General features: G+C 36.2%; 1 pseudogene; it reads left to right on the top strand.

Moving 5' to 3' along the window:
* The first annotated feature begins 2,570 nt into the window (after nucleotides 1–2,570).
* On the top strand, nucleotides 2,571–10,090 carry LOC111164885 (cytochrome b-c1 complex subunit Rieske, mitochondrial pseudogene; annotated as a pseudogene).
* The last annotated feature ends 1,915 nt before the right edge of the window (nucleotides 10,091–12,005 follow it).

Here is a 12,005-nt window from a genome sequence, read left to right as displayed (position 1 = left end):
ACAAAAACAAAAAAAGGAAACCAAACACAACACTAAAGATAGTCATCAAATCACAACAGAAGAGAACAAAAGAGGAAGGGAAGAAAAAAGACCTACAAAAACAAACATAAAACAATTAACAAAATGACAACAAGAACATACATATCAATAATTACCTTAAATGTCAGTGGATTAAATGCTTCAGCCAAAAGACACAGACTGACTGAATGGATACAAAAACAAGACCTGTATATATGCTGTCTACAAGAGGCCCACTTCAGATCTAGGGACACATACAGACTGAAAGTGAGGGGATGGAAAAAGGTATTCCATGCAAATGGAAATCAAGAGAGCTGAAGTGGCAATACTCATATCAGACGAAATAGACTTTAAAATAAAGACTGTTACAGGAGACAAGGAAGGACACTACATAATGATCAAGGGGTCAATCCAAGATGATAGAACAATTATAAACATAGATGCATCCAAAATAGGAGCACCTCAATATATAGGCAAATGCTAACAGCCATAAAAAGAGAAATTGTTAGTAACACAATAATAGTGGGGGACTATCATACCTCACTTACATCAATGGGCAGATCATCCAGACAGAAAATCAATAAGGAAACACAGGCCTTAAATGACACATTAGACCAGATGTATTTAATAGATATTTATAGAGCCTTATAACTGAAAGCAGCAGAATAAACATTCTTACCAAGTGCACATAGAACATTTTCCAAAATAGATCACATGCTGGGCCATAAAGCAAACTTTGGTAAACTTTAGAAAACTGAAATCATATGAACCATCCTCTCGAACCACAATGCTATGAGATTAGAAATCAACTGCAGTAAAAAAAAAAAAAAAAAAGTGTAAAAACATAAACACGCGGAGGCTAAATAATATACGACTAAACAACCAATGGATCACTGAAGAAATCAAAGAGGAAATCAAAAAATACCTAGACACAAATGAAAATGAAAATGCAATGATCCAAAACCTATAGGATGTGGCAAAAGCAGTTGTAAGAGGGAAGTTTATAGAGACACAAGCTTACCTCATGAAACAAGAAAAATATCAAAGAGACAACCTAACTTTACACCTAAAGCAACTAGAAAAAGAAGAACAAACAAAGCCCAAAGTTGGTAGAAGGAAAGAAGTCATAAAAATGAGAGCAGAAATAAATTAAATAGAGACAAAGAAAACAATAGAAAAGATCAATGAAACTAAAAACTGGCTTTTTGAAAAGATATACAAGATTGATAAACCTTTAGCCAGACTTATCAAGAAAAAAAGGGAGAGGCCCCAAATCAATAAAATTAGAAATAAAAAAGGAGAGGTTACAATGGACACCACAGAAATACAAAGGACCATAAGAGACTACTACAGCAACCATATGCCAATAAAATGGACAACATGGAAAAAATGGACAAATTCTGAGAAAGGTACAATCTCCTAAGACTGAACCAGTAAGAAATAGAAAATATGAACAGACCAATGACAAGTACTGAAATTGAATCTGTGATTTAAAAACTTCCAACAAACAAAACTCCAGGACCAGATGGCTTCAAAGGTGAATTATATCAAACACTTAGAGAAGAGGTAACACCTATCCTTCTGAAACTTTTCCAAAAAATTGCAGAGGAAGGAACACCCCCAAACTCATTCTATAAGGCCACCATCACCCTGATACCAAAGCCAGACAAAGACATCACAAAAAAAGAAAATTACAGGCCAATATCAGTGATGAATATAGACAAAAAAATCCTCAACAAAATTCTAGCAAACTGAATCCAACAATACTTAAAAGGATCTTACACCACAATCAAGTGGGATTTATTCCAGGGATGCAAGGATATTTTAATATCCATAAATCAATCAGTGTGATGCACCACATTAACAAATTGAAGAATAAAAACCACATGATCATCTGAAAGGATGCAGAAAAAACTTCTGATAAAATTCAACATTCATTTGAGTGAAGATTCCTGCCATGTCCTGCCTGCTATCTGCCCTCCACAATGGGGTCTTGCTCCAGGACTTTTTGCTGCACACTTGTAAGATCCCTTATCCAATAATGGGTTGATGTCTTTGTCACTGTCTCTGGGCAACTACAAGGTTTGCAGACCTGCAGGGTGCAGCCAAACACCAATTTAGGAATGTTGACTGCCACCTGGATATACAAGAATTAGTCATTAGCCACTGCAGTCACTGACCTACAGCACACCCTAGAAAAAATTCAGGGTAAAGATCAGGAATAAGTTGACACACTCAAAGGCACATTCATGTGCAGGACTATCTCGGGGCAAAAAGGAACACATCACCCTTGTGCTCTGTCCAGCACTTTCCTGATAACTAACTCTGAGACTTCTGTTGCAGTTCTCAGTTCTCCATACATGGGTATCAACAAGTCACAGCCTAATGGAAATTCATTCTTCCCTCTGCCTATGACACAGGTGGCTAGAGCCCTGTGTCCAATTCAGCTCTATCACTTATTAGCTATTGTGGCCTTAAGCAAATGACTCAACCTCTCTGGGCCTCATTATCTTAACTGTGAATTGTTTCAAGGTTTGAATAACATCATATACAACACAGCGTAGGTAAAATATTAGTTTCAAAAGAGTGCTTAAAAGGTAATTTGAAGTTTGGGGTACAGAAAACCATTGAGGAAGGGATACTTACACAACCCTGTGGAAGAATCCATTCTCCACTTCAGGGCTACAAACATACCCAAGCACTCTAAATTCAGGGCTGACCCAATGGAACAAAGCATTCAATGGAAAGGACAAGAGCCTTTGCAGAAGACCTACCCCCTTCCCTCCAACAACCCTGCAAAAGAAAATGGCTGCAAAAAAATGAAATGTTGATGAATCAGAGAACCTATGGAGAGCCCAGCATCTCATTCATTCCACAAATATTTACTGAATGCTTACTATGTGCCTGGTCCTGTGGTATGTGGAAAGAGATACCATATAATCCTGCAATCCCACTCCTAGGCATATATCCAGAGAAAACCATAATTCAAAAAGATACATGAACCCCAATGTTCACTGCAGCACTATTTACAATAGCCAAGATATGGAAGCAACCTAAATGTCCATCAACAAAGGAATAGATAAAGAAGACGTGGTACATATATATACGGTGGAATATTACTCAGCCATGAAAAAGAATGAAATAATGCCACTTGCAGTAACATGGGTGGACCTAGAGATTGTCATACTGAGTGAACTAAGCCAGACAGAGAAAGACAAATATCATATGATATCACTTATATGTGGAATCTAAGGAAAAAAATATATATATACAAATGAGCTTTTTTCCAAAACTGAAAGAGACTCACAGACAAAGAAAACAAACCTATGGTTACCAAAGGGGAAAGAGGGGAGGGATAAATAAGGAGGTTGGGATTAACACATACACACTACTGTATACTAAAATAGATAACCAAGAAAGACCTTCTGTATATCATGGGAAACTATACTCAATAGTTTGTAATAACCTATAAGGAAGAAGAATCTGAAAAAGAATATCTATCTCTCTATATATATATCTCTGTATCTATATATGTGTGTGTATATATATATTTATGTATAACTGAGTTGCTGTTCTGTATACTTGAAACTAACATGACATTTTAAATCAACTATACTTCAATTAAAAATAATAAGAAGAAATTTAAAAATTTTTAAAAGAAATAAGAAAATAAAATCAATCACCAAAAGGAAATAAACAGAGTTATGTAATAATGTCCAATATGATGAAACTAATGAAATCCACATTAATACACATTATATGCAAATTGTCAAAAGTCAAAGAAAAATAATTTTGAAAGCAGTAAGAGAAAAGCAACTCTCAGATATGAGGGAACCCCCATGCTATAGATTAAATGTTTGTGTCACCTCACAATTCATATGTTGAAATTCTAATTCCCAATTTGATAATATTGGGAGGTGGCTCCTTTGGGAGGCAATTAAGTCATGAGTGTAAAACACTCATAGATGGCATTAGAGCCCTTATTTAAAAAAACCCTGGGACATCCTTCATTTCTTCTGGCTTTATCTTAGACTTCCCAACCTCCCAATTGTGAGAAATAATTTTTTGTAGTTTATAATCTACCCAATCTATGGTGTTCAGCTCAAACAGATGAAGACAGCCCATATGACTATCAGCAATTTCCTCAGTAAAACCTACCAGGCCAGAAAGGAGTAGGATGGTATATTCAAAGTGCTGAAAGGAAAAAAAAAAACCACAAACCCTGCCGAGCTAAAATACTTTATCTACCAAAACTGTCCTTCAAAAATGAGGGAGAGATTAAGACTTTTCATATATACATAAGTTGAGGGAGTTTATCACTACCAGACCTGCCTTACAAGAAATGCTAAAGGGAGTCAATCAAGTTGAAACAAAATGAAGCTAAACAGCAACATGAAAGCTCAATGAAAAAGTAAAAACACAGATAAATACAAAATACTGTAATACTGCGCTGGTAGTGCATAAATCACTTTTAATACTACTATATAAACTAAGACAAAAGTTAAAAAAATGCTAATATGTTAATGAATACACAAAATAAAAAGATGTAATTTGTGGTAAGTATAACAAAGTGTGGATAGGGAAAAGTAAGAGTATAATGTTTTTGTATGTGATTGAACATTAAATTATTATCTTAAAATAGGTTGCTTCAACTATAACATGATTTATGTAAGCCCTGTGGTAACCACCAACAAAACATTTATAGTATCCATAAAAGAAAATCAGAACATGTCACTGTACATTAAAAAACAACCTAACAAAACACAAACAAATCTAAAAAGAGGAAATGAGGGACAAAAGAACTACAAGACAGAAAACAATTTACAAAATGGCAACAGTGTGCCACAACTACTGAAGCCTGCTTGCCTAGAGCCCGTGCTCCGCAACAAGAGAAGTCACCGCAATGAGAAGCACGTGCACCCCAACAAAGAGTAGCCCCCACTCTCTACAACTAGAGAAAGCCGGCACGCAGCAAGAAGACTCAAAGCAGCCAAAAATAAATAAATTTTAAAAAAAAGATTTTAAAAGAGAGAGTGGCTGACTGGATAAAAAAACAAGATACATGCCACAGCCATGGGCTCCCTGGGTGGGCACCAGCCCCCACTACTGTAGGCTCTGGAACTGGGCTCCAGCCACCACTGCTTCCATGGGGTCTGGGAGTGGGTGCCAGCTGCCGCATCTGCACACTCCCTATCAAGTGGATAATGGCCACCATATGCTAAGGAAACAGGCGGTAGGCACCCATACTAAAAACATCCCTCACACCAAAATTTTAAAACCACACAAGCTACACAAGGATGCTCCCACATAAAAATAGCCCTCCAAGACCAGGGTAGATAATTGTTTCTCCTAAATTCAAAGAGTAAGAGAAATTTAAGTGAAATAAAGAAGCAGAGCAACTATTTCCAATTAAAAGATCAAGAGAAATCTCCTGAAAGAATAAACAATGAAACAGACTTCTTCAGTCTAATAGACACCCAGTTTGAAAAGGAGATAATGAAAATACTGAAGGAATTAAGAAGAGCTATCAATAGAAATGCAGAATACTGTAAAAAGGAACTAGAAACTATAAAAAGGAATCAGAAAAAAATAATTTGCCAAGATGAAAGCTGAGCTAAAGGCAACACACAGCAGATTGAATAATGCAGAAGAAAGAATAAGTGATCTGGAAGATAGAATAATGGAAATCACAGTCAGAACAGCAGACAGAAAGACAAATGAAACACAGTGAAATCAACATGAGACCTATGGGATAATACAAATTGTGCCAATCTACGCATAATAGGGATCCCAGAAGGAGAAGAAAGAGAAAAAGGGAATCAAAGAAATTATGGCTGAAAAATTCCCAAACTTAAAGAAGGAAACAGATATCCAGGTTCAGGAAGCACAGAGTGTCCCAAACAAGATGAACCCAAACAAACCTACACCAAAACATATTATAATTGAAATAGCAAAAGTTAAAGATAAAGAGAGGATTCTAAAGGCAGCAAGAGAAAAACAAAGAGTTAATTACAAGGGAACCCCTATAAGACTATCAGCTGATTTCTCTACAGAAAGGTTGCAAGCCAGAGGGAGTGGCAAGATATATTCAAAGTCCTGAGAGGAAAACATCTGCAACCTAGCATACTCTACCCAACAAAATTATCATTTAGATCAGAAGGAGAGGTAAAGAATTTCTCAGACAAGCAAAAATTAAAAGAATACAGCAATACTAAACCTGTCCTAAAAAATATTGAAAGGTCTTCTCTAAAAGCAAAGAATCTATAGGAAAGAAAAATCACATTTGGAAATTAAATCACTTAAATAAGCCAGTAAAGAGATTAAAAAAATTCTGTGAAAGCAATGATAACCCCAATGAACAGCAAAAGGATAAACATGAAGATGTAAAAGAGGACATCAAAAACATAAAGTATGGAGGAGGAGAGTAAGAAAATGTAGACTTTTTTCAGAATGCGTTTGAGCCTGTATAACTACAAGTCTAAAGCAAGTAGATATATTGGAAGGGGTTAACATACTTGAAAAACAGGTTAACTACAAATCAAAAACTTACAATAGATGCACACAAAAAATAAGAGAACCTAAGCATAATACAAAAGAGAATCACCAAACCACAAAAGGAAAAAGAAAAAGAAAGGAACAAAGAACAAATACAAAATCAATGGGAAAACAAGATTTAAATTGGCAATACATATCTATCAATAATTATTACCTTAAATGTCAATGGACTAACTGCTCCAATCAAAAGACACAGAGTGGTAGACTGGATAAAAAAACAAGAGCCTACAATATGCTGCCTACAAGAGACCCACTTTAGGGCAAATGACACACGTAGATGGAAAGTGAGGGACTAGAAAAAGATATTTCATGAAAACAGAAATAACAAGAAAGCAGGGGTCACAATACTCATATCAGACAAAACAGACTTTAAAACAAATGCTATAAAGAAAGGTAAAGACACTATATAATGATAAAGGGATCAATACAAGAAGAGGATATTACACGCATCAATATAGGAGTACCCAAATACATAAAACAAATACTAACAGACGTAAAGTGAGAAATTGATGGGAATACAATAACAGTAGGAGACTTCAACACCACTCACATCAATGGACAGATCTTCTAGACAGAAAATCAATAAGGCAACTGAGATCCTAAATGATACAATAGAACAGTGAGACTTAGTTGATATTTCCAGGACATTACATCCAAAAAACCCAAAAATACACATTCTTTTCAAGTACACGTGGAACATTCTCTAGCAATGACCACATACTAGGGCAAAAAATGAGCCTCAACACATTTAAGAGTATAGAAATAATTTCAAGCATCTTTTCTGACCACAATGGCATGAAACTAGAAACTACAGAAAAAGAAATAAGAAAAAAAATGATTACATGGAGACTAAACAACATGCTACTATGAAACCAGTGATTCAACAATGAGATAAGAGAGGAAATTTAAAAATACCTTGAGACAAATGACAATGAAAACACAACCATACAAAACATATGAGATGCCGCAAAAGCAGTTCTTAGAGGGAATTTCATAGTGACATAGGTCTTCTTCAAGAAAAAGAAAAATCTCAAATAAACCACCTAACCTACCAACTAAAAGAATTAGAAAAAGAAGAACAAACAAACCTAAAGTCAGCAGAAGGAAAAAAACCCTAAAGTCAGCAGAAGGAAGAAAACAATAACGGTCAGAGAATAAATAAATAAAACAGAGATTTAAAAATAATTTTAAAAAATCAATAAAACCAAGAGCTGGTTCTTTAAAAGGGTAAACAAAATTGACAGACCTCTGGCCACACTCACCAAGAAGAAAAGAGAGAGAAGCCAAATAAATAAAAGAAGAAACGAAAGAGGAGAAATCACAACTGATACTGCAGAAATACAAAAAATCGTAAGAGAATACTATGAACAATTATATGCCAACAAATTGGACAACCTAGAAGAAATAGACGTTTCTAGAAACATACAGCCCACCTAAACTGAATCAAGAAGATCTAAATAATTTGATCAGAGCAATCACTAGAAGTGAAGTAGAATCTGTAATAAAAAAAAACTCCCTACAAACAAAAGTCCAGGACCAGATGGCTTCACAGGCAAATTCTATCAAACATACAAAGAAGAACTTATACGGATCCTTCTCAAACTCTTCCAAATGACTGAAGAGGAGGAACACTTCCAAAGATATTCTATGAAGCCACCATCACCCTGATACCAAAACCAGACAAAGACACTACCAAAAAAGAAAATTACAGGCCAATATCTTTGATGAATATAGGTGCAAAAATTCTAAACAAAATATTAGCAAACCAAATCCAACAACACATAAAAAAAGATCATACACAATCATAAAGTTGGATTAATCCATGCGTCACAAGGATGGTTCAATATGCACAAATCGATCAATGTGATACACCACATCCACAACAACAAAAAAGACAAAATCCACATAATCATCTCAATAGATGCAGAAAAAGCATTTGATAAAATTCAACATCCAGGCTCGGGCCCTGTTTGCACCCATCCTGTTGGCCATGTCCTTCAGGGTGGTGGGCACACTGCAGCTCCTGGTGCAGGCTGCAGTGTCCACCACCTCAGAGTCGCCAGTGCTCGATGTGAAGTGGTCCTTCCTGTGGACCACTGAGTCACTGAGTGGCCAGGCCATGGGCTGGCCTTTGGTTGCCTCTGGGGGCCTCAATGTCTCTGCTTTTGTTTGTTATTCCCATACAGACATCAAAGTGCCTGACTTCTCTGACTATTGTCATGCTGAAGTGTTAGATAGTACAAAGTCTTCAAAAGAGAGCAGCAAGAATGGATAAAGAAGATGTGGCACATATATACAATGGAATATTACTCAGCCATAAAAAGAAACAACATTGAGCTATTTGTAATGAGGTGGATAGACCTAGAGTCTGTCATACAGAGTGAAGTCAGAAAGAGAGAGACAAATACCGTATGCTAACACATATATATGGAATTTAAGAAAAAATGTCATGAAGAACCTAGGGGTAAGACAGGAATAAAGACACAGACCTACCAGAGAATGGACTTGAGGATATGGGGAGGGGGAAGGGTAAGCTGTGACAAAGCGAGAGAGAGTCATGGACATATATACACTACCAAACGTAAGGTAGATAGCTAGTGGGAAGCAGCCGCATAGCGCAGGGAGATCAGCTCAGTGCTCTGTGACTGCCTGGAGGGGTGGGATAGGGAGGGTGGGAAGGAGGGAGATGCAAGAGGGAAGAGATATGGGAACATATGTATATATATAACTGATTCATTTTGTTGTAAAGCAGAAACTAACACACCATTGAAAAGGAATTATACTCCACTAAAGATGTTAAAAAAAAAAGAGAGAGAGCTGTAAGGATAGATGTCATCTCTCAGTTTGTTTCCATCATGAGTGCTTCTGCTGATGTGTTGGCCATGTCGAAAATTGAAATCAAGTTATCTGATATTCCAGAGGGCAAGAACATGGCTTTCAGATGGAGAGGCAAACCCATGTTTGTGCACTATAGAACCAAGAAGGAAATTGATGAGGAAACTGCAAGTGAAGTGTCCTAGTTGAGGAACATACATCATGATTTAGAACGAGTAAAGAAACCTGAATGGGTTATCTTGACAGGTGTCTGCACTCATCTTGGCTGTGTACCCATTGCAAATGCACGAGATTTTGGTAGTTATTACTGCCCTTGTCATGGGTCACAGTATGATGCACCTGGCAGGATCAGGAAGGAGTCTGCCCCTCTCAGCCTTGAAGTTCCCTCACATGAGTTCACCAGTGATGATACAGTGATTGTTGGTTAGAGACCTGGACTCAAGTCACAGCCTCCTTTCAGTCTTCGTGTCAGCTCAGAAGAGTTATTTGAGAACAAACCTTCTGTATTTTGCATTAGCTGATTTGAAATATTTAAGACTTGCTAATAATGTGTTTGCAAACATGTAAAGTAAATTGAATTTAATGTTGAGTACTTTCAAGCATTCACCTAATAAAGCCACTGTTAAACGTTTAAAAAAAATTCAACATCCGTTCATGATAAAAACTCTTACCAAAGTGGGTATAGAGGGAACATATGTCAACATAATAAAAGCCATTTATGACAAAGCCACAGCCAGTATAATACTCAATGATGAAAAACTGAAAGCCTTCCCAGTAAAATCTGGAACAAGACAAGGATGCCCACTCTCACCACTTCTATTCAACATAGTATTGGAAGTCCTAGCCAAAGCAATCAGACAAGAAAAATAAATAAAATGTATACAAATTGGTAGGGAAGAGGTAAAATTATTATATGCAGATGACATGATACTATATATAGAAAGCCCTAAAGACAACACACAAAACCTACTAAAACTGATAAACAATTCAGCAAGATAGCAGGATACAAGATTAACATACAGAAATCAGTTGCATTTCTTTACACTAACACTGAAATATCAGAAAGGGAAAGTAAAAAAAAAAAAAAAAATCCCTTTTAAAACCACACCAAAAATATAAAATACTTAGTAATAAACCTGACCAAGGAGGTGAAAGACTTATAAGCTGAGAATTATAAAACATTAATAAAGGAAACTGGAGATGATTCGCAGAAATGGAAAGATATCCCATGCCCTTGGACTGGAAGAGTTAACATTGTTAAAATGGCCATATTACCCAAAGCAATCTACAGATCTAATGTGATCACTAACAAATTACCCATGACATTTTTCACAGAACTAAAACAAATAATCCTAAAACTTGTATAGAACCACAAAAGACCCAGAATTGTGAAAGCACTCCTGAGGAAAAGGAACAAAGCAGGAGGCATAACCCTCCCAGACTTCAGACAATACTACAAAGCTACAGTAATGAAAACAGCATGGTACTGGCACAAAAACAGACATATGGATCAATGGAACAGAACAGAGAGCCCAGAAATAAACCCACACATCTATGGTCAATTAACACATTTTTGATGGGGGATTTTTGCAGAAACTAATGCCTGTGGCCATAATATGTCTCTGGTCAAAAATCTTCAACAAAGGAGGCAAGAATATACAATGGGAAAAACACAGTCTCTTCAGCAAGTGGTATTGGGAAAGCTGGACAGCCACATGTAAATCAATGAAGTTAGAACACATCCTCTCACCATACACAAAAACAAACTCAAAATGGCTTAAAGACTTAAATATAAGACAGGACACCATAAAACTCCTAGAAGAGAACATAGGCAAAATATTCTCTGACATAAATTGTACCAATGTGTTCTTAGGTCAGTCTCCCAAGGCAATAGAAATAAAAGCAAAAATAAACAAATGGAACCTAATCAAATTTACAAGCTTTTGCATAGCAAAGGAAACCATAAACAAAACAAAGACGACCTGAAGAATGGGAGAAAATATTTGCAAATGATGTGATCAACAAGGGCTTAATTTCCAAATATACAAACATCATACAATTCAATAACAAAAAACAAAAAATCCAATCAAAAAATGGTTAGAAAAACTAAATAGACATTTCTCCAAAGAAGACATACATATGGCCAATAGGCACATGAAAAGATGGTCATCATCACAAATTATTAGAGAAATGCAAATCAAAACTACAATGAGGTATCACCTCACACTGGTCAGAATGACCATCAAAAAAGTCTACAAATAACAAATGCTGGAGAGGGTGTGGAGAAAAGGGAACCCTCCTGCACTGTTGAGGGGAATGTACGTTGGTGCAGCCACTATGGAAAACAGTATGGTGTTTCCTCAAGAAACTAAAAATAGAGTTGCCATATGATTCAGCAATCCCTTTCCTGGTTATATATGCAGGAAAAAACTATAATTCAAAAATATACATACATCCCACTGTTTATATCAGCACTATTTACAGTAGCCAAGACATAGAAACAACCTAAATATCCATCTACAGATGAATGGATGAAGATCTGATATTTATACAATGGAATATTACTCAGCCATAAAAAAGAATAAAATAATGCCATT

The sequence above is a fragment of the Delphinapterus leucas genome, chromosome 5, assembly GCF_059928025.1.
Source record: "Delphinapterus leucas isolate spDelLeu-1000000601 "Yukka" chromosome 5, BTC_Dleu_Yukka2, whole genome shotgun sequence".
Lineage (NCBI taxonomy): Eukaryota > Metazoa > Chordata > Mammalia > Artiodactyla > Monodontidae > Delphinapterus > Delphinapterus leucas.
The sequence above is the reverse complement of the archived record's forward strand: the minus strand, read 5'-3'. Positions and strand labels throughout refer to the sequence as shown.